This window comes from Notolabrus celidotus, chromosome 19, assembly GCF_009762535.1.
Source record: "Notolabrus celidotus isolate fNotCel1 chromosome 19, fNotCel1.pri, whole genome shotgun sequence".
In the NCBI taxonomy this organism is placed as follows: Eukaryota; Metazoa; Chordata; class Actinopteri; order Labriformes; family Labridae; genus Notolabrus; species Notolabrus celidotus.
In genome coordinates this window covers 10,959,544-10,984,120 of record NC_048290.1, presented here as the reverse complement: position 1 = coordinate 10,984,120, position 24,577 = coordinate 10,959,544, and the positions used below count along the sequence as shown (strand labels likewise).

The 24,577-nt window shown below is 38.1% G+C and overlaps 1 long non-coding RNA gene across 2 annotated transcripts; it reads left to right on the top strand.

Annotated features, from left to right (window-relative positions):
- Positions 1-1,250: 1,250 nt before the first annotated feature.
- LOC117831614 lies at positions 1,251-8,789 on the top strand. Of its 2 annotated transcripts, none has more exons than XR_004635036.1 (3): positions 1,251-1,418; positions 7,970-8,040; positions 8,342-8,789. It is a non-coding gene; the product is annotated as an uncharacterized LOC117831614 (long non-coding RNA). The 2 variants fall into 2 exon arrangements; XR_004635037.1 differs by lacking the exon at positions 1,251-1,418 and adding an exon at positions 7,770-7,874.
- Positions 8,790-24,577: the final 15,788 nt, after the last annotated feature.

The window sequence follows — 24,577 nt, the reverse complement described above, 5'->3', positions numbered from 1 at the left end:
ATACTGAGCTGTGAGCTGTGACATGAGACCTTACACATTTGTTTTCACAGACAGATTTCATCGGCACTCAAAGTGACGAGTTAATTGACTTTGGCAGTCACAATTGAGGACTGTCTCTTTAAGACAGACTGAGCTGAACTTGAGCTTCACACCTTGACCTCACTTTGCCTCTCTAATGACCCCACTCATGTTCTCTCTCTCTGTGCACTTCTAGTGTTACAGGGCTGCCTTACATTATGGTGGATGCTGTGCTTGCTTCAGGTCACAGATGGCTGACAATTACAGCTCTCATTGTGTTTCTTACAGTTTCTACAGTACCGTGTCCCCCCCTCCCTCCTCCCGGTCTTTTCTATCCTAACTTCTCAGCCGCCTTCTCCCCCCTTAATCAAAGCAGGGTAAGATTTAGAGAGGAGGTAAACAGTCTGGTTTTATGATTGGGCCCCTTCTTACAGCGTGGCCTGTATAATTGAAAAGCCCTCTTTGACTATTTTAAGACACTAGTGGGAACAGACTCCCATGTGTGTGCTAAGACTGGGAACGGGGCACTTTTTTTTTCCTCTTACGTTTACTGATTGCTAAACAAGCTCGGTGTCTTTGGCTTGTTCTCTTCTATGATTACTGTATTGTATTGAATATACTGAAAAATCAAACAAAAGCTTAAAACAGATATCTGTTGTCTCGCCACAGTGGTGATCCGTCACTCGTGTGACAAAATAAGAATGGTGGATTTCACAATAAAGAGGGGGGGAAAACAGCAGCACCGTCACAACTGGCCTGGTGTTTTTATGCAGTTTTTTTACTTGGACCATCTGTTCCTCACACTGCTCAACAAGCCCTAACCGCCAACATCCCGCAAACCAAAATTAACACTGTTTCACTGTGAGTAAAAAGTTTAAACAAACAGAAATATCAGCAGTCAGCGTCTTCTCTCAGCCCCTCAGTCAGCCATAATGGACCCTTTGTTCAGCTGAAAATATAAACTCTTATTTTGGAAGTTGTATGCATGCCTCAGCCTGTGCTGTATAATGATGAATTCTTCACACCTGATTTTACCTTCAGAAAGGTGAGAAGCATGCTTTCAAACATGTCACAAACTCAATTACTTTATCAGACTGACAAATAAAGAGAGCACAGAAATGAAAGAGCAAGTGAGGACACACTTTCACAAAACCTATTAAGCTGTCAAATTACCCTCCAACAAGGTGAAGCGAAGTCGTCTAACCGCATGCAGTGACGGATTTATGCTCAACACAAGCTACCTAACCTGAACCGCCCTGAACTCATTACAGTGGATAATGAAGGTGGAGAAATCTGATTCTACATGCAGCAGGAGTTGGCAGAGTTGAGATTTCCAAGTGACATCACCTGTATGCCTGAAAAACTGTGAATCACAGAGAGAAGAGAGGACGCACCTGCTGGTAAATTACTAAACTTTCCCCTGATTTTTCTTAATAATAACAAACAAGATGTGGAGTCAGCCAAGCTAACAGCTCTGTGAATGTGTACATCTGTTAGCTTTATGCTACTGTCAGCATGCTAACATGCTCATTATGTAGCTGTCAGTTATTTCACACTTTACCATAAACCAGTTGCCACAGACTATATATAAGAAGTGGACATCGCCTCAAGCCAGTACAGTTGCTAAAATGGGAAACTGTTACTTCTGGCTTCAAAAAAGACCAACAAATTTGGGACCAACCGAAATGTCAAACTTCCAGTAATGGTGGCTTCATCCACTTTCTTTTTTAAAATTATTTATTGGGCATTTTTGCCTTTATTGATAAGACAGTTGAAGAGAGACAGGAAATGTTGGGGTAGAGATTCAATACATGATTCAAAGGTTGGTCCCGGGAGTCAAATCAGTGACCGCTGTGACAATAATGACAGCCTCTGTACATGGGGCACATTCTCAAACCACTAGGCCAACTGACACCCCTATATTCACTTCTTATACTGGCTACAACTATTACTAGTCTTTTGGGGGAAATGTATGGGCATAGACCAAGCAGCAACCTCAGGTCTAAAAAGATGAGTCCAATGTGGAAATGCTAAAAACTGCAGTTCATCGAGGATCCGTTGGAGGCTGGCTCCGGAATTACCGGAAGTCACATATCCATGAATGGGAAAAAGACGATCTTTACAGCAGAAATAAACATGTTTACAGCCAGGTACCAAAGACGAGTGTAGTCTGGATAGCTCATTTCTTGATCGTCTCTCACTGTGAGGGGGGGTGGATATTTTTCTAAAGCGGCAATTTCGAAGATATTAAGATTACGATTCTTCCAATGAGAGGCACAGCTGACTTGATTGACAGGAGGGAACACTGTAGCTGTTGGCTAGGAGGCTCAAACTCCGCCTCTTTATGTCACATTGGCTCGACTGCAGCAATATGGCTGCCGACGACGATTGGCCTCAAAACAGATCTTCAGAAACAGATGGGTGACATCACGGATCCTACGTCCATATTTTATACAGTCTATGGCATAGACCCATGATAATATAGTTTTTCAGACATTTCACTCAACCAACATCATCAAAGGAGTCATCCTCTGGGAACCATGAATGCTTTTACAAAGCCAATGCTTATCATTTCATCGGCAAGATGTGAGATATTTCTTTGAGTAATTTAAAATGTTGATCCAGCATGCGGCACTACTGTGAAAACCAGGGAATTAATCCTTAAGATGCATCCTCTGAGGATCATAACCATGTGTGAAAAATCTCAAGGCCATTCATATAACAGCTAAATCTGTCTGGAACATTGTGGTGCAATGAGAAAAAAAACTGCATAAAATAATGAAAGGATTTATGAATCTTTTACCACTTTTATCACTCCTTTATTACATTTCTACTGACTTAATTCAATAATATATCCAAGTGTATTAAACAGGAAATAGTCCATTGCCACATTTGTACCACTAGTTTGAATGCGTAGTTTAAGCCAGTTTTTAATCATACTGTTCTACTTTGAGAGCAAAACCAAGAACTCTATATCTTTACTAGAAAATGCACAGTCACATGTTAGAAAACCTCCATGGTACTTGTGGTAAAAAGATCTTTTTTATATATAGAATTATGGCCCAATAAAGTTGTTTAAGTAACTTAAAGGCATAGTCCCCCAACTCCAACAAATAGGCCTGTTACCACATGAAACACATGCTCTGCTCTAATTCCATTCACCATTATAGCCTAACATGCCTTAACTCCCTGCTTTACTGGGCGTACCTCTTCAGACAGTGGTTCTGTTTATAGCTACTTAACTGTTGTGTTACTGGTTATATCTAATAATGTCTGATGAACAGGGAAAAAAGAAGGGGAACTCCGGGTAGTTCATAACCCCATAATTGAAGAAACTCATTGAGAGTTGTTTAGTGAAAAGGACAATAAATAAATGTGCAACATTTTCAAATAACTGTATATGTAAGTGGTAACGATATTATGAAGTGAAAGTAATGCACTTGAGCAGGAGATGAAAATAGATTAGAGTGGGTATAAAGTGCAGTTGCAATTAACATCAACCATAGAAGACTCAGTCAATACACATTACACATGCATCAGAAGTCAAATCAAAGTGTATAACATTAATGGAAACAAAAGTGCATGGGGGTTCCAGGAATTTTAGATTCACCACAGCTTTCACTTCTGATAACCTGAATCAATGTACATGTACATTATGTATTTTTTGCAATCTGAGTCCAGAAAAATGATGAGAACTAGCGTATACCACCGTCTGCTGACTTGCGTTATTCTGAGTGCTGCACTGTGTGGTAAATGTGCATTATTTTAGCTGCTGTAATCTTTTCTCTCTTGGTTTCAGGAGGAATGCATTTATGGATGGAAATGTATCTTTATGAGCCTTGTGTTTTCTTACAAGTATTATGTTGCTACAAGTCTTATTCTCCTCAAATGCGCAATTTAAAAGCCTATTTTTGTAGACTTTGTTGTAGCTACATCTCCTTTACTGGGTGGTAGGTTACATCATATCACATCACAATGTGCAGCCCGGTAACTCGTGCCTTTGTTTTGTGCCAATGAGGTGTAATGTTGGCAGTGAGGATGTTGACACGTTGGCTACACTTGATCCCGCACGAATGCTGGTTGATTGATGTCTGACACAGGCAAAGGTGATAGCCTTCTGTTGCTTTCTACAAAGACACTGGACAAAAGCTAGGTTTAAGAGGGATGAATAAAGTTTGGGCTTGAAGGCAAATGTCTATGACCTCTAAAACTCACTCATGTACACGTCATACTTCATAAGTTTTATCTATAGAAATTAAGATATTTCTATGCTAACTGCTGGTTATGTGCTCCCAATGTCTCTTTTTCTGTATGGGTGTCCTTTACAAAATATCTACTGCATTTAATTCCTGGAACAACAATGTTAATTTTGCGTAGTTTTTGAGGTGTTGGTAGTTGTAGAGAGCTGGCTTCTCTTTCCCCCCAGTTTTCAGTCTTTGTGCTAAGTTAAGTTAGCTTATATGCTACATTTTTTGAGAGTGGTATCCATCTTTTCCTGTTGGTTAGAGTATAAATGGTGTAAATGCCAGTGTCAAACTACTCTGTTACTAATTTGATGCCATCTGTTGAGTGATTGAAAACCATCTAACCACCACTATGCATGTTCAGTGACTCAAAGTATCACAACTATCCAGTATAGTTTAAATAGATGAAACAGGCCAAACAGCAATGCAAACGTGCCATGAACATCCGTGCAACAGAGCTCTCCGACCAGACATTACAAGTGTGTTTCCAGATTTCAAAGTTAGCCACAATCATTACATTTGATTCCAGAAAAAGATCAAAGAGAGCTGAAGGGAACCCGCACGCTGCAGACATCAGAAAAAGCTCCTCAGCAGAGGACGACAAAAATAGATGCTTTATTTAGTCTCAAACATGCTCAAAACTTGGAGAACATTTCCATCAATGGATCTTCCACACTGCACGATGTTATATGTGCTGACAAAGTCAGAGGCAAATGAACTTTTACTACAGTTGTTGCATGTAGTAAATAACAAACCAAGTTAAAGACTGACTTTGTTTGTGGATATCCGCTGTGGCAAAAACCAGCATTGCCGCACTGTCTCAATACAATAAAAGACTGGGACAGTGAAGTCGTAGACAGTGATACTTGTCTGATTCATTGTTATACAGACAAATACACAAAGAAACAATGTTTATGTAGCCTGTAAAGCATTGCTAGTCAAACTGGATGATCTTTTAATCATTTAGGTTCTCCCACTATGTGTTTACATGATGTTCCTTCTCAGTAAACATAAATATACCTCTTAACATCTTACATTTAGTTAAGAATACAGAGTATTTTTTCACCCCTGCAGTACGTTTTCTAATCCGATCTTCTTTGATGTGAAGGTCAGTAAGCTGGAAAGGTATTTGTCTGTAGTTATAATTTTTTGTTTTATTGAAGGGACTGTTTCAGCTTTTGAGGAGTACTAATAAGCTTTCTTTTGGACAGTTTGTTTGATGTTTGCCAAGAAACAGTCCAGCACAAAAATCCTTAAAAAGAAGCATGTTGACATAAATACCATACTGGTTAATGTTTAGGAAAGCAAAGGAAAATATAGCATGTCAACTGAGCTTTAGATGAGCTGATGGTCTTTAGAGGTAGCCATGCCAGACCCTGCTTCAATCATTTATAATATCCTAAGCTAGTGTTAGCATGTTACGGTGGCTGTCAAGGTCAAAATATATCAGTAAAACAAAATAACATTTCACAGCATACAAGCACATTGAGAATACACTGCAGCACTTGAGGAAATAAATTAAGATTTTAGAAAATGTGACACTTTACAAAACACAATGACAATGACAAATCAACTGTAAAGTCTTCACTACTTCCCAAAAAGTTTTTCAAAACACAACAATTTTTTCACAAAAGACAACATTTCACTAAAAAGATTAAATCTGTTGCACAACATCACTTTGGAAAATATGAAAAGCAAGACTGCATGAATGGGATCTCCACCTGCCACCTGGTCGTTGGAGGACTGAAAATGGCTAATTGATGATTTGTTCCATACATTGTACTTTATTTTTTTGTGTAAAATGTTAATGTCACACAAATAACACTTTCTATCCAAGGACTTAATACTTGTAAAGTTTGATTCCAACCCAACATGTACCATAACTATTCAGAACAACCAAATTATTTTTTTTAGGCACTAGATTAGTTTAACTCTTCTCATAAAATCATCACATAAAATAGAAAAAAAAATCTTAATGTGGAACTCTCACTTCAAGCTATACTGTTTTCAATATATTATTTTGTTAAAAAAAACTAAATGGTGCCTTTAAACAAATATTTTAAAGGCAAGTGAACACACACTTTTACACACAGGCACTTAGCAGAATTGACTCCTGAAGAGTACACCACGATCCCTAACTCTACTGGCTCTTCATTATAGTTAGCTGAAATTAAGAGCCACTTCAATAACAATAAAGCAACAGTAGTCAAGCTAATGAAACACTGAGCTGTTTCCAGCGTGTGAGTCTGACCCAGACTTCACTCACACCCACCAGCATACTTTCCCCTTACATCAGCAAACAAGAAAACTGCAAAGTTGTTTTTATTATTCATAAAACAAGATGATATAAACTGTCACCGGCATTGCAGACGGCATTGTGGAGTCTTATTTAAACTTAGCGTTAGGCTCTCATAAAATCCCCACTTTTTATTCAATACAGCATGTCTAGACTATATTTTTATTATCGTTATCGCCAGTAGCTAATTAGGATTTTATTGTGCAAGTCAATTGGGGTTTTGGTTTGCCTTTGTTTTTCTAAGTTTTTGTCATTCCTTGTGTCTCTGGGGGAATGCCAGTAGACCAGTTAGTCAGCCACCCACTCAGATTCAGAGCTGATGGAGGAACCACAACACCGTCTGAATGTCTCCCCGAGCGTCACACTGGTATAAAAAAAGAAGGGCCATGGTGAGTGTCAGATACATTGACACGAAACTCAATAGTTAAAACATTTATCAGCTGATATGACCAGACACTTTCACATTAGAGCGCAACACTTTAAAAAAATGTGGGCCCATGTATGGTGGCTTGTATCTACTTATTTTGAAGTTATAACTAACTCTAAGCTTAGTTTCTGTGGGCAGTGGGGAAAAAAATACACAAACAACATAAACTTCATGCAAAAATAGACAAGGCTCTGTATACTTCATATTAGGTTTAGTCAAAAGGAAGTTACAAAAAAAAAACAAAGACAGAATTGATAGAAGTCGTGTCGTAGCATGAGCAGCTCTAGAGATCCTGGAAATTGTACCATAATAAAAACAATTGTGGTTAGTTTCTCCTCCTTAGTGACCTCCAATTCACTTTGATTGATCAATGGTGGAGAATGATTGATGAGGGCAACGGTATCCTGAAAGTTAAATTATCTTTAACTGCAAATTTTGTGACTGAAAATGCTCTATGAGTCTATGATCTGCCAGTGCTAAAAACCCTGGTAGTGGACACAGGCCCTTAGTGTTTATTTTCTATAAATGTCATTATTGACCTGTCTTGGTTGTGATCAGCCAACCACGATGTTCTAACTGAATAATCATTAAACCATAGCACAGATTGCTATCAAACGTTCTATTGATGTTCAGTGTCCTCAGAGGATGAGACTGAAACTGATTTGTTGATGCCCTGACTTCTTTTTTTCTGGCAGCACAAAGACCGGTTTCTGAGGTTTAAAGAAACAAGTACACTGCCATTTGATGGATTGACTATGATTACAGCCTTACAGAGCCACAAGCATGGCTGTAGACACAAGTCTGTTGGGACTTTTGGGAATCATTTTCCTGACAGCAGCCATCAAACCTTGAAAATATGTTGACCTTTTTGTAGCCTTGCTGACAAATGGTATCCTACTCTTTTATTTAATTGATCTACTCTGCCTTGCTGTGTCCCTTTATGGATAATTCAGACCTTCTAATGGCTGCACCTTATCTCTTCAGATTTTTCTTCCCCTCTGGTGATAGATGACTAAATGGAACAGGTCTTGGCTCTAGGAAGTGGATGAAGAGAGGTAATTCAATGTGCTTAATGCTATCTAATGAATTGAGGTTACAAAGAGTAAGTGTACAAGTTCTTAAGATGAAATCTGCATTATTATGCACTTACCTTTAACACTGTACGTATACAATAAAACTATATAACGTGTTGCTTTTCTGCACTGTATTTTTTACTTAAGCAAAGTAAAATGCTGATGAATTTGTGTTAACATTTCTGCTACAAATGTGTTCAAGGTGCATGAAACCTTGACTCATGAGCTCATGGGCTTGAATATAGATAAGCCTGCATTCATATCACTATTCTGTGACTGACAGGTAGAGAGCTGTGGAGAAAGAAGAGTGAGAGTCACACAAAGAAAGGGAAGGAAGACTGAAACTGAAAGCAGCTTACAAACTATATATAGGGCAGATGTGGTGCTGGTGAAGCTTCTTATAATAGAGGTGGTTGTTGGCATCAGATTACACCTCTGCACCCCCTCTCTGTCTCTCTGTCTTGTTCTCCTTTGCCTCTCTCTTGCTCCTTCGGTCCTGGCTCACAACTCTTTATTTACCCCCGCAGACCTCACATTTACAGCACAATTACCCCTGAGGACGTCATCAGCCCGCTCTCCACTCCACAGCTGTCGGTGGTGGAGTCCAGAGTAGGGAGATGGATGGATGGGAGGGGGAAGGGGAGGGAGGGAAAAGATTTTACTTGCCATGTTCCTCATTCGAGATCCCCTGCTGAACCAGTGTCAGGGTTTCATGGAGGCTGTTTGTTTCCTGATGACAGAGAGGTAAACAACAGGTGTCGCATATGGGATGCCTAGGGTGATAATCTAAGAAGGGATCGGCCAAAATAGATTACAGTAGATTGGATGACACAAAAATTAAAGCATTGTTTTGAAGGGCAAAACCAAGCTGGCTTATGTTTAAATCTTTTGTCTGTTTATTTAATTGTCTGTTTCTTTTTCAAGAAGGCTAATTCCCTTCAAATCCTGCCCTCTTTTTTTGTCAGTGGATCATACTTTTTTACCTTTTTTTAAAAAAAATTTTTTTTATTCAATTTATTTGTAAAGGGACCATGTACAATATTTAACATAAATGTCACCATCTGATGCATTGTACCAGAGTTAGCCTAAAGCTAATTTACATCTGCAGTCCCTCTGTTGAGTCACAAGGCTTCACAAACTCCACAAACTGCATGTCATCATCATCTTGAGAGCAGAAGCATACAAACACAAAAAGACTGGTGGTTTTGCTCCTTTACTGCATCACTGTATCACTCACACTGAAATGTGAAATCCTTCAAGACCCTCTTAAGGGGAAAAGGTTGTTCGCTTTGTCATTCCTTCACTAATAGTTTCCAAGGTGTCAATCTTCAATCTAATGGATGAAAGCCCCACATTGGTTCAACCACCTCTTGCTGCCGAAGACGGACTTACAATTTCTTTGTTGTACGACAGCCAACCACAATAATATATCACAACAAGGAGCTAGAAAACTATGTCTAGAAATCAAACTAAAGGGAGCACCTTCAGCGCAACATTTTGACAGCTGAGATTTAATATTTAGATTTATATTTAACATTTATTTTTAACATTAAACATTAAGATTTGTGGAAAACATCACCAATATGGCTCTAAATGTGATTAAAAAAAAGTGACTTTTAAAAATCCACACTACGTTTTTATGACGTTTTGGAGCTAAATGTGGAGAAATTTTGCCGTTATTTTCAGTGCGCACAACTTTACAAACGGCGCCCCACAGAAAGTGTAAGTGCTGCAGAGTAACTTTTGAAACCTAGTGCCAGCTATTGCTGGCGAGTTGCCCTGAAATTGAGGTTCTGGGTGCTGCCAGCACAAAAAATGTTGTTAGTGGACACAGGCCCTAAAATCTGCAACAAATAAGAAATGGAAGCCAAAAAAATCTATATAGTTGTCTGTTTCAAAAGTAATTTTCATCCATGATAAATATATAATACATTTAAGTAAATTAAGTCTTACAAGGTTAAACCCAAAAAGCCCAGATAGAGATACATGATCATGGCTCATCTCTTGGAGCACTTCCACTCATGGTCTCATATTTGATCTGCTTTTCATTTTTCTCTCTTTCTCTCCTCTTTCACTTATCCATCAGCCTGTATGAGTCTCTTTCTCTAACATGGACAAAGTCACGCAGCTGCATGCCAAGCAGTAATCTGATGGGCAGAGCCTCAGCCACATGGTTTGATTCATATTCCTGCTGTTAGCTGCTGATGTTAAACAGGTGCCACCTGACCTTCATGCTGCTTCCCTTTCTTCATGTAACTGTATTACTTGTGTATGAAGTCCCTCTGTTTCACATCTCTTTCCACTGCTTGTATTTTTACACAGAGCAGTTTTGACATTGAAGTATCACATAGATAGGAAATAGATTTTATGGAGACATGCTAACACCTTTGTTTTGCTAATATTCTAACCAGTAAAAAATTACTGTTTTATATAAAACCATTGACTCCAACGCATTTGTTTAGCTCTCTGCAGTTATTCTGTTATTCTTGATGTGAGCCTCTCCTTTGTGCTGTAGTCTTACATACCATTCTACATGTTAATGTTGATTAAAACTGTTGGCAGTGTTAAACTAAGCTTGCTTTCTGGGCACAAGCATATTAAGGCGTGCGCCCACTTTTCCTAATGATCCATGCTGTGCTGATTGTTTGTCTCTCTCTGGGGGAAATATTGATTAGGCCAATATTTTTACTGGCAACAAATCTGATTCAAACTCAGAGAGCAAGCATTTCAGATATGTTCTCTAATTTCCTCTGCCTAGGTTCTGCATTTCCTTCTTGCAACACAACTTCAAATGTCACCTTATCTAACCGATATGATTCAATGAAGAGAGTACTTAAAAAAGATCCTCCATGTTTAATTAGTGGGCTTGTGGGGAGGCTGATACCCTCTATTTATTCAGCTTAACATTACTATAATGGTTGGGACAGATGAGGCACACTCCTGCCATCAGCCCCTTCTTTGGTGATGTTCTGAAGAGTGTTTAATTATGTCAGAAATTTATGTTCTGAGAAAGTGGATCATTCACAAGAGTTTATTTCCCAGGCCCAACGTACAACCTCCTGCACTCAACACATGTGCATCCATGCAAAGTGGTCAGAATAACCTCAGATTTTTTCCTTCAATACTGAAGATATCCGAACTTCCTGACCTATTAAACAGAATTATAATATACAAAGTAGGACTGTTGAATGATTGATTGTTTTAAATTGTCATTAATTGCAGAATTACATATTACATTTTCAATCACGTCTGATATTGTTCAAACTTTTATATCGAAACACTTTTTAAGTCCAAAAGTAAAGCAATATTACCAGTGGCCTGATTTGGACATGAAAAGATCTAGGTTATAAATGAAGAGGTCATTTGCAAAAACAGACACCCCTGTTTTTATTAATTTTCAAAAAACACATTTCTTTTTTATATAGATTCCTAATAAAGTTATATTTTCAAGATATCTCTGATTAGTTAAGTCATTTTGACTTAGTCAAAGTCACCCAACCTCAGTTGATTGATCATACCAAAAGCTAGTATTAGAAAAAAAAATTTGAAATATTTTTTTAATTTTTCAAAAGTGAGTTAACTGTTATTGCAAATTAACTCTTCAAATGTACCCCTCGATGGCCATTTGCATGTGCAGTTGTTGGGTGAAATGCAAATTATTTCAAGCAGACCCTCATCCTCCACAATGTTCTCTCTTTTCATCTCCTCTATACCTCTTTCGAACCCCAACTCAATCGAGGCAGATGTCTGTCTAACATGAGTCTTGCTAAATGCTGCAAAGTGCTCTGCTCATGATGGATTAAGATGAGATAAGGTTGTGTCTTACCCTGTCTTGATGTTGGGTCTTTGTTAATAATTTAACATAGAGTACAGTGTAAGCATCTTGAGGTAACGTTTGTTGTGGTTTGGCGCTATACAAACAAAGATTGATTGATTGATTGAATGTTAATCAGTCTGCAAGCTGTAGCCACCCATTTAGCTATTGTTGTTGAAAGTTTGTTGCTTGGAGGGTTGTCAAATCAATACATTATCTCATCATCCATGTCCTGCTTAAAATTGTTGAAGAAGATCAATACTCCATTTATTTGCTTGCATAACAAATGTACACTTTGGCAAGAGCTACATTCGCAACAGTGGGTGATGGTGCTCATGGGAAATGCAGTCATCTTGCCTGAAAAACATTTCCAGTTTTGCCCAAAGGAATCACCATGATCAAGACAACATGTCACTCACAGTGCCTTTAAAGAAAATACAAAGTTGAGGATATGTAAATTCCATTCATTAGGAGTTGGTAGTAAGATGTAAAAATGTGACACAAAAATTACACAAAAAAACGTTCTTTAAGATTTCAATTTTTGCTTTAGACTTTTTCCTTTTTGAATCTAAGAGTAACAATTTTTACCATGAATTATAAATAAGCCAATAATGAATACAAGGCTGCATTGATCATTTTCGAATGCATGACGTTTTTATTCTTAAATGTAACATCATAGTGAGTTTCACACGATATTAAGTTGTACCTGTTTAATTCACAGATATCCCCTAACGATGACAACAGGCCACTTTGGTGCCAAAAAGCCGTTAATCTCACCTCAGGGCCTAAAACCAGCTCTAGTTATCTTTCCTTCTACTGAATGGGGAGATACACAAAGAGAGGAGGATAAGATGGTAACCCAAGCTTCAGGCTTGTGTCGCTGGGTAGCGTGCTCACTGTGAGAGGCCTAGATTGCATCCTGTGTTTCCCGTGGCTCAGAGAAAAGAGTCAATTCTCCTTGGTGGTGTCCGGTGTCACTGGATCCACTTGCTGCTCCTGTTACCTGTGTAACCTAGTGGGGGAAAGCAAAGAGAGAGTGCAAGAGAATTTTTCTTTTCATAAATATAGTCCTACCTTTAAACCAACATGACTAATGCAAGCTGCTAAAAAAAAGAAAAGGAAAATCTCTGCAACCTGAACATTTTTTTTTACCTCTGTCAGAGAGTTGAATGTTAGTTTTTGCAACTTCTCTGAAGTAAAGAAATGCATCTTTATCATACTTTTTGGGAGTTGCAAACACTTGGCAATCCTCCTGACAGTCATCCTATACTTGTCTCTGGGAGAGCCGGGTAAGGTGACAAGAGAGGATGTTCTGGGATAAAGTGACACAAAGCAGCAGGTGTGGGAAGAAATGGCTCCATCTATTCTGCCCCAACTCTAGCATTTCCCAAGGTAGCCATCAATAGCTTAGATTTCCAACCGTCTACTTAACCTGTGTGTACATTCACAATGTATGTGTGTGTGAGAGAGGGAGAAAAAGGAAAGAAAGATAAAGAAAATGGGGGGAAAGTATAGGTTGCAGATTAGGGGTATGGTGTGAAAAAGAATGTGACCTCAGGTCAACTAGAAAGGTAACTGAAGGTAACAACAAGCTATGTCCTAAAGTTTTTTTAAAGTACTTAAAGCTCCTGTGAGAACATTTTAACTGGTTACGAAACATACCGAAAATAATATTGATGCCTCTTTATGACCTAGAAAAGCAATCAAGATCATTAGCAACAAGATTGACGATTTCCATATTGCATTTTTGAATGCCTTGAATCACTACCGCAGGGTAGATGTAAGACAAAGTGATTAACAACATGCTGAAGAAACATCCTTTAAAAAAAAAAAAAAAAAATATGACAATATTCATCTTGAGAGCACTTCTTTTTTTTTAACCATAGACCACTTAAAAAAGCGATAAGATATACCTCTTTGTTAACAAAGGGTGCCAAAATCAGCACAAACCATACATTCTGTAGGAGCCATAATGTTGATGTCCATGTCTTATTTGTTAATCATGATTATTTCCTTTTTATGGTTGACTTCATCTCCAGTTTTGGGTTCATGGGTGTGGTTTACCTCTTATGTACCTGTTCAGTTATGTGGCAGGAGGCATACAAAGAGGGTGAGTGGGGTTGAATATTTTTTGTTGACCGTCATCGTCATCGTCATCGTCATCGTCATTATTATCGTTTATTTACATCTTTTTTGGTATAGAATTATTTTGAGTATTTTCTTAATAAATAGAAAACTTTCCATGGACTGATTTTGATTTATGCAAAGACGCATCACAAACACGAGCCCACTTAGTCTCTGCGGCCCTTTTCATTCTTAGTCGCTTCACACTCCCTGCAAGTGCTGTAACTTTAATTGAAAGTTTTGTGGTAATCTTACATTAGCTGACTATTTCCTTGACATAACAGATAAATATCAGTGACATTTCTCTTTAATGAGCAATGGGGTTTTAGTGGTTGTGTGTTGGCTCATCACAAGTCTAAAGCTAGGTGATTAGGTCCACATTTGCTATTTGACTCATTATTAGTCTTTGACCTTAGCTAAGCTAACCGTTTCTCTAATGTAGCTTGATATAACAAACAGCTATCAGTGATATTGCTTTTTTTCTAGGTAAGCAAGCAAATAAATGAATGGATATTTTTTCCAGCTACCAGATAAAGTATAAGTAACAGGTTTGTACATGCTTGCCCTGTAATGCTTATTTGCAGAGGCGACTGACTGTGACTGTTGAAAGACAGCAAAAGCATTGAGCAATTACAGCATAAACACGTGTAAGCCTGTATACCATAGGAGTATTACTGCAGTCATTATTTGTCTCATATTTCACTTAATATAGCTCTCAGTCTATTAGCAGCATGTGGTTTAGAGATGCATACGTTCATGAGGCTTTGAAGGGTTAGAAATGTTCTTCTCTCTGATGTGTGTAAGATCTTTGGCTCAGCTTGTACCCCCTCTGGCCTGTAATTAGTTGAAATCTGGTAGAGTCCTCACTACGAAACACGTGGTTGTTCGTTTGCTGAGAAATTTTCTCTCGTTTCTCACACTGTTAATGAAGTAAACCATATCTTTTCCAGGAGCGTGGTGAAACAAAAAAAACTTAAATGTGACAAATGACCTGACAGGCACAACTTAAACCTTGATAATGCATACCAGGCTCATCTTCAGTCCGCAGTGGTGAATGCTTATGACACTCCAGAGAGGAAAGCAAATATGCTTACTCAGATTCCCTGATCCTCCTCTGAAGTGTTCCTCTGTGTTTGCTGCCAAACAAACAGCATGATTTTGTCATTATTTCTTATCCTTGTTTTCCCCCTCTACAGTCCTCCCCCCCTAACTTTTTGGCAGCCTGGTTACTGTGATATGCTGCTTTGTTTATGTGTCATTTAATCTTACTTAAGTGAATGCATCACTGCTATGCGTTCAGTGAACCTCATGGGAAAGTCTTGTAAACGTCCCAGAAGGTGCGCTGATATTAAAGAAAGGGTTTATACGAGGGTAAAGTACAGTGAGGCAAGAGGGAGAAAGAGTTTGGATACAAAATGTCACAAACATCTGTTCCTCGATGATGCAATCGCATCATGCTTGCAGCTCAATGTAGCAGAAGCGTAATGGTTTCTTGAAATGAGCCAAACCCTTCACCTTGAGCTTTGGAGAGCAGAAAAACACTGCAAAAATGCCCCCGTGTAATAAAAGACAAAACATTTTAGATCAAGTATTTCTCATGCCCCAAACAACACATGTATCTGTGGATAAAGTGACACATTTTTAAAATATATATCTTTAAATTAGTAAGACTAATCACTTCTCATTTAAGCACAAAAAAATGTGGAAAAAATAGACATTTAAAAGAAAGATTTCAAGCGATCCATTCAGGTCAAGTTATTATAAAAGGGATTAAGAATATTTTCAACCAAAATTAAGGGTTTTCCATTCACACCATATTATTCTAACTAAGCACAGTGCAAAAAGTCTTACAGTAAGAACAAAATAACAAATTATAAGTACTAGTTAAGTTATTCAAGCATTCAATACGAGCCTTCATTATTTGAAATATGCATGTCAAGAGCATTGAATTCCTAAAAAATAGAGTTAAAAAATAACTCCTGTACCTTATACTTTTATAAATAAAGATACATTAATATCATATTAAAGTAAGCTTTAATGCATTTGATGGGAATTAGGGTCCACTGTGTCCACTGATGGAGTTTTTGTGCTGGCAACCACGCCTGTGTTTGCTGCTTTTAGGCTAATAAGCCGGTTTCATGGCACTTCTGCTTTCCTCAGTTGTCACAATTGAGTCTTTTAAAAATTGTCTGCATCATATTTGCTTTACTCTAGAAAATTTCACAAAGAAAATATAAAACCAATTGATAGGAATCAGGTCGTATCAGCGCTTAGCCTGGAAACTTCACCCTCAAAGAAACATGTGGTTTACTTTCGTCTCTGTAAGGACCTCCACCATTGTTGTTGGCCCCTTCTTGATTTGGTTGGTTAGTGAGGGAGAAGTGGCATTCCAAAAAAACACCTATAGTGGACACAGGCCCTTATGGTTCATTCTTATTGCAATTTCTGAGTGTGACTATTGAACATGAAAACTAATATCACCAAGACCTACTTCACATGACAAGAAACAATGTATCAAGATTAATCTTGAGCTTCGGAAACAGGTTAATCATGTCAAACTGGGAAAACTTGTAACAACATGGATGAAGCAGCCAATTTTCTGACATGGCAGAGCAGAAAGTCATTCCCACTCGACAGATTTTATTATATTTGAGCAAAGTTAAGGTACATTATTTTCAGTATATATATTACTCTTGGAATCATTAAAGTTGAACAGTCTCCCCAGCAAATGTGAGGTTCAGCTAGCTTTGCACAGAAACAGTGAATGGAAATTACACTCTGTGGGCTACTTTTCTTTTTACTTTTCTTATGCGAGTACATTTTGGAGCCTGGACTATTTTCCTTTAGTTTCAGCAAAGAAGTTGAATTATTTCTTCAAATAAAATTGAAGTCTTCGTTGCACAAGTATTTGTACTGCTCCTTGAATAACAAAAGTGTAGCCTACTTCACCACCTCGGAAGATTGCATATGTGGGTCAAGTGTGAACATGTATGCAAAGCTGAAAAGGAAGTCTTGCCTTCAAAGGTACACGTGAATCACTTACAAAACAGAGTTACCTTTTATTAATTTTTTTTTTTTACACACCCTTTCCTACGCAGAGAGGAAAGCCCTTTGTTTAATCTTATTAATCTGAAATGTGCTGCTATGTTTTTCCACCCACAAAACAAGAGTGACACCGCACCGTCGTCACATGGCGTGATGCCCGAGTATGCCAGATCCTCACTCCTGCATTGATGCCAAAAAGAAGACTCCCCACGCCTTGATCTGGTCTGAGTCAGCAGAGCGAGGAAGGTGCCCTGTAGATTTAGTCCGTGTTTGCGCAGAGCAGAGCAGACATGGAAAGGTGGTTGGAGAGATAATTTTATACACAAGAAACGCAATAGCTAAGGTGTGATTTAGGTAATCATAATGATACAGTATGTGAGAGAGAGTAAAAAGTGAATTATACTTTATAATCACAGAAAATCACAGGGCTCGGAACTATTTAACACAGAACTGAAGAACCTGTCAAACAAATTATGTAAGGGATAATGTATAATACGCAGGTGGATATGCGAATCAAAATCCTGACAGGGTGAGCAGGACCCCTATGCAGTGGGGAGAAATATCACTATTTGCTCAACCACCTGCCCACTATACATTAGTCTGCTTATTATCTGGCTACCAACTAACGCTATAAACAAGCAGACAAGAAATATTAATTTAAAGTGTTGTTTAGCTCATTGATTTAGCATGCTAACTGAAACTAATTTTCTTGCCACAGTGTCAACAGGAGGAGGAGAAATGTTCTCCTTCCTGCAGATTGATTAAATATGACGTGTGTGATCAGGATGCCCCTGGCAGCACTTTCACTGTTGAGAATTAATCATTATTAATTGGGGTTTTGACCAATCAGAATAAAGTATTTAACACAGCAAGGTAATAAGTAACAGTAAAACCTGCAAATTAAGGGGTTAATTTGCATCTCACTATTATATACGTGTTGAAATCTGACACTAAGTTGTAAGAAAGATGATTTTACATATCACTGATGAAACACATGGCAATAATCCCCCCTCCCAGATATGAACAGCGCTGACTCTGAGCGAATACCTCTGGTGAAATGTCACATAAATACGACTGGTTTAAATTTTATGTCACATAACAAAAGCCCTTGTCTCTGACATAAGTGCTTGGACTCAGCTTTGTGGCTCTCCCTTGGTGGAGGCTGGAAACATTGACACAATCATAATTTTATTACAGTAGGTATTTATTGCACCCTGTGAGACATACAGTACATGTCGCCTGTGTTTTAGTGGCCTAACTGTGTCACCCAGCTTGCTTTAAACAGCTGCTCAGCCTCTCATGAGGCTGATGTACGTTTCAAAGCACCGTTAAGAGATATGACATTGAATATCAGTCGTGCTCCAGAAAGGGTTGTGGAGAATGACTTCTCAGGGTGTAGTACTGGGTTCATTGCTAATTTATGGACGTATTGAAAGCTTAACAGTTCATGGTATCTGGAAAGTGTTGGGTTGATCAGTCACACTGGGTGTTAACACGAGACAGCTTTCAAATGTGAAACAATCTGGACAAAGAAAGCTCAAAGTCATTATTACAGAAGTAACAGGCAACCGTTTGATAACACATTTACATTCATACATGTGGAAAGTTAAAGGACATGAATGATACCACTCTCATATTTCTCTCGTCAATATGAAGCTTCATTGCATGGCTGTGTTAAGAACTTGGTTAAGTCATTACATCACAACATTTCAGAGCAACAGTCTGTTGATTCTCTACAAAGATGAGTGATATGACATATACTTGTAGTTTAGAGTCAAACACACTTGTCTTATCATGACTTTCTTTTGTGTTTCATATTGCATTGAAAAGGTTGGACTCACCAGTGAAATGAGCAAAAATATTGACACTCACAAACCTATATTAGCAAACCTTTTGGATTTTCTGATAATTTGTCACAGGTTGTTCCTTGTTGAATTCGTGCTTCATAAGGACGGCATGATGTTTCAGTTATCCGCTGAAAAGCTGTAATATAAACAACATAGCGGCTGAACTCAAAACATTCTGTTGGGGGTTATGAAAAGCACCTGGAGAACATGGACTTTAATTTTTCCTGAATGTTAACAAACACAATTTCCGAGTTGAAAAGGTGTTTTTGTCGGATTACACCATGGAGGGGGGAAAGTTATTTCAACCATTTGCAAATGTTTGTTCTGCACTGGAGTCCAGCCACATCCCTAACCTGATTTGTCATTTGGCTGCATATTTTTGATTTTATATCATGTTGCTGCTCTGTAATGTGTCCAGATATCTGAGGTCAGAGCTGTTTGTGAGTCCACAGAGAAGAGGAGAGAGAGAGAGAGAGAAAGAAAGGGTGATGATTGTGACTGAGCGGAGGGAGAGAAGCAGATGCTCCCTCAGGAGGAGGTTTGAGCTGCACACCTCTTTTATCCCTCCATTCGCCCCGTTTTTAATTCTAAGAGCATATGGACGCTAAAGAAAGACCGCAGGACACGACACATGCAGGAGAGGACAAACAAAGAGAAAGCAGAGGAGGGGGAGAAAAGCTAAGAAAGAGAGAATGACAAGAACACTGGTAGAGAAAAGAGACAAAAAAGAGAAAGAGGAAACGTGGTAAAAACAGAGGGAAAGAGGTGTGAGAGGGACCGCATGTTTTACATAAAGATGTTTTCTCTGAAATTAGAGCTGGAATGAGAGCGATGGATGGAAAATAGTGAGCATAGTATTGCGCATGAGGCAGCAGGCAGCTCGCCTGCTGAGGCAGGGTGCGGCGAGGAGATCCTTGACTTAGTTTGCTCCCTTTTCCTGGCTGAATCCAATCCCTGTCAAACTGCAGCAAGTCTATGAGGCCTATTGCTTTAATAAAGCCGTGTGTTTAAATGTTTGATTAGAATGACAGCTCAAATTCACCGACAGATTACAAAGGGAAGTCTTAATATGTACAAAATAAATTATCCTGTTCATTCTACTTCAAGTTGTTGCTCTGTGAAACCCTGTGACTTTCCTCAGGAAAAATTCAAAGTATTCAGATGGGAAGCTTCACTGTAAAAATAAAAGCATCAGATCTTTTAGAAAAATAAGGTCATCAGTTGCCCAAAAGAAATGTAGTGACTCAATATATTAATTCATTAAGTTTAACAGGTTTTTCCTCTCATTTGTTTTAAAAAAAATTATATATGTGACTCGATTTTTTTCCACCCATAAAGCAAACACTTGCACTGCACAAATTCTAATCTTAGCAGGTGTATTTTCTAATTTCATGTCAAATATTTCATTACACTTAATATATCATATCCACCTGACAAGTGTGATGTCAGAGAAAAAAACATTACAGACTTTTGTGTGTGTGTAAAACATTGAAATATTCCTGATGACTCAACTTGATGCAATTAATTGTGGGTAATTGAATCAGTCAGATAGAATAGAATGCCTTTATTTTCATTGCACATTAGTACAATACAATCAAAAAACTAGCTACAGTTAGCTCATTCAAGTACATCTAAAAACAGTGCCAAAAATAAACAGAAAAACAGATAAGACACTCAAAAAAACTAAAATGAATGAATACATAAATACATGTCAAGTAAGTATCATGTATGACAAAAAAAAATCCTCATTTTGATGAATAGTTGAGGTTTGATGCCCCTCTGATCGTTAGTAAATGTAGTCTATGGATAGGTTTTTCAGAAATCTAAAATCATAAATGATAAAATGTAACTCAAATGAGCAACAAAAATGTCTAATATTTTTTCAAGAATATTATTTTAAATATCAAAAGAAATAGCAATAAAATACACAGCAAAGAAACATAAATAGTCAAAATATCTCATTACACATTATAAAAGCCACATTACTGGAAAAGTCCAGATATGAATCTTAATTTATATATATAACAAGTCTAAATCAACTGCAGTGGCTAAAAATGGCTGTCAATGCAACATTGACATTTCCTTGTGAATCTCCTAAAACAAGGTGTAATACTTCGTTCAGAAAATGTTTTACTTGCTGCATTGGCAGCCACTCATTATAGTCACTTAAGTCCTTATCTATCCTTTAACATCTTGAAATATGATTTACATCTGGACTTTTCAGGTCAGTGTGGCTCCATATATGAAATGTAATGAGATTTTTCTTCCAGCACCTGTGACAAACACTCTCTTTAAGATGTGATTTTTTTGCAGTGTAGATATGAGGCTCTCTTGAACATGTTGTCTATAGGTGATGTTTTATGACATAATGATAGACTACAGTTTAAACTGATTCAAAACAGAGGCTTATAGTCCAGCCAACATGTGTTTGGCTCACATTGAAAACTGAAAGCCTTTTTTTTCATTCCCTGTGAGCTTGAGCAACTTATCACTCATATGCAGCAAGATGCATCATAACTTCTTGCAGCATAGGAAGTAAGTTGCTATGCTTAGTTCCTGTAAGTTCGAGATACATTTTGGATCGGCATTTGCAACACCTGCTGCAGCTGGAGATACCCTCAATAAATGAGCCGCTAAATATATGAGATTACATGCTAACTATTAACTTTTGATGGATTTAGCTGTGTCCCATTGTTTCCACTCCTTGTGCTGAGCTAAACACACCCTGGAGGTATCACTTTCTACAGGCATTAAACTGTTATTGATATCCTTGACTGGAAAAGAAAACACTATTTTTCCAAATTTCCTTCCAATACTAAACATGTCCCTGCTATTCTTAATGAAATAACCATGGTCATAAAAGAATGGCAACAGCAGAGTGAACCCCCGCGTTATGTTTGATGTGAGGTCATTCTCTGAGTGTGATGCTGCAGAGTTTTGGCCCGATCATCACCCTTAGTTTGCTTACAAAGCTCTGCAGGACATTTGGAGTCATAAAACCCAGCTTAAAGTTTATTTAATTTTATCACAATAATCAATTATGATTTTAGTACTTGGCAGGGGAATAAAAAGGGAATATATTTCTTTTAGCACCAGGATGTAATGAAGAGCATACTACAGCTTCAAAACATGTGTTATGTTTGTTTTTCTTTTCTTCATGGCACGTTGTAAAAATGTTGATGACTTCCTCTTTGTTTCTCTCTGTCAATCTCCATTTTTTTCAGTCACATAACATCACCCTAACTCAGACATAAATTATTCTTTGTGTTTGTTAAAGAAACATTTGTCTTGTCAGCATGTTGTCAAGTTGTGGTGTGTTGAGTCAAGCATGCTGACTGAGTCCTGGAAACAGGGAGGCATGATGCTGCATTCCTGTTTTTTCTTTCTTTTTTTCCTGCTCATGTTTGGATCTTTTATTTTTATATCTATTATTATTACTTTTTTGAGCCATCTATAATTTTGTAAGTTGCAATGCTCTTCCCTTTTGGCTTCAGTTTTAATCAGTTATTTTGCCCCAATCAGCATCAGATGTGTGTCCACTCTAAAGCAAACAGTCTACTTTAAGACAATGTCATTGAGTTCAAAGTGTAGTCATTGTTTTATCTGCATATGACCCATTTATTTAACACAAATTGAAGGGACTAAAAATGGAATTGTATTATTCATCCCTGTAGGACAAGCAACTAATTCCTCATTTAACACATAAGGGCCCTGTTTATATCTGAAATACATAGTCGAAAGTGTATTAGGGCGTGTCCGACCGCTTTTTGAGAGTTAAGTTTGGGTGCTAAGAGAGGCACATGGTGCAAGTAGGTTGGATTAAGTCCCTTAATTGATCATAGGTGTGTTTTGGCTATAACACACTCAGTTGCCTTAGGACTACTGATTAAATATAGCTATTGTGCTAATTCCAGCATATTTGCATTGAGGCATACTGTTGAAATCTTGATTAATGTGCATCGACATCAAATCATCACTATCATGTCTCTCTATCTCTCTTATTCTACTCCATTCCTCTTTCCAACCCCAACTCGGTCAAGGCAGATGGCTGTCTAACATGAGTCTGGTTCTGCTCGAGGTTTCTGCCTGTTAAAAGGACGTTTTTCCTTGCTGCTGTAACTTGCTAAATGCTGCAAGGGGCAATGCTCATGATGGATTAAGACGGGATAAGACTGAGTCCTGTCTGTAAGAGGGGCCGGATCTTACCCTGTCTTGATGTTGGGTCTTTGTTGATAATATTACAGAGTACAGTCTTGACCGGCTATGTTTGTAAAAGCGTCTTGAGATAACGTTTGTTGTGATTTGGAGCTATACAAAAAAAGATTGATTGATTGTCCTAATCAAATAAATTCAAATGAACATGTATCAAACATATCTCATTCTCTTTAAGAGCCAGGTGTACATGCAGGCAGACTTATTACAATTTACACTGCCTTGCTGCTCAAATGGACCTGGCTCGAGCAAGCATATTTAACTTTCCTTCTTCAGCTGTCCCTCTAAAAAGGTAGAAAACACGCACAGGTCACTGCACGAGTTATATTAATGCATGTATTGATGCTAAATGCACTGAAACAATCCCTCTGAACAGCAGTGACTATCCAAATTGACAGAGACATGTTTACATTTGCGCACGAGGCACAGCAGCCTTACCTGTACAAATGGATTAAAACAAAAAAAATTATGGACAGTTTTCGACAGGATATACTGATAACTAACATCCCACATGCTTTATATCAAAAAAAGGAAGGCTGTTATTCTTTTCTGATTTGTTTTTGCTGCTGTATTTTACTTGTGCAATGGGTACTGCTCAGTCTCTATTGATATCTGTGCGAACTATGGTTGGTGGCATTTATAGTTAGTAGTTGAGAATTGAGAGAATGAGAATTGTTAAAAAAAAATATCCTGACTGTGTGTGTCTGAGCATGTCAGTGTGTGTCTGTTTCTGCATGTTGACAGCGCACATTATGGAGAGCTTGGAGATGGTCTTGGTCTTGAGTTTTTGGCACATGCAGGGCTGAGGTGAAGCCGAGGAGATAGTGATGAGGGTTTCCTGTACTTCTGGCATCCAGAGACAGGCCCCATACTGTATTATGGTGTATGGAGGCAAGAAAAATAATACTGGTGTCTCCAAGCCCCAAGCTGTCCCAACACTCCAGAGTGTCTTTGTATATTAGCAACAAGCAGAGGAATATGCACTGTCAACTGACACTTACTAATGTTACTATCAGGAAAGCACTGTGCCATGAGCTTCAAACATTAGACTGAGTTTCATTGTTCTGAAATGCCAAGCTCCTGAAAAACTCTAGAACATTTCAGGAGTGCATACGTGACAGAGGGTCTGGACAGCGTTTATGGAGGAATCTTTACTTTTAATTCAACATATTTTTTCGTGTGTATTTGATTTTGCGATAACTTGTTGGGGCCAAATTATTAGGGACTTCAAAGGTGCCTGAAATATATTGTTTAAATCTCCTTTTTTTACTTAGAATGATGAGATCCTACGGTAAATGGTAGATGGTAAGTTAACTTGTATTTATAGAGCGCTTCTCTAGTCTTTCTGACCACTCAAAGCGCATTTACATTACTCATCACATTCACCCATTCACACCACATCCACTCACTGATGGTAGAGGCTATAGTAAGGGGTCATCACTAGCTTATTTCATTCATACACATTCACATACTGCTG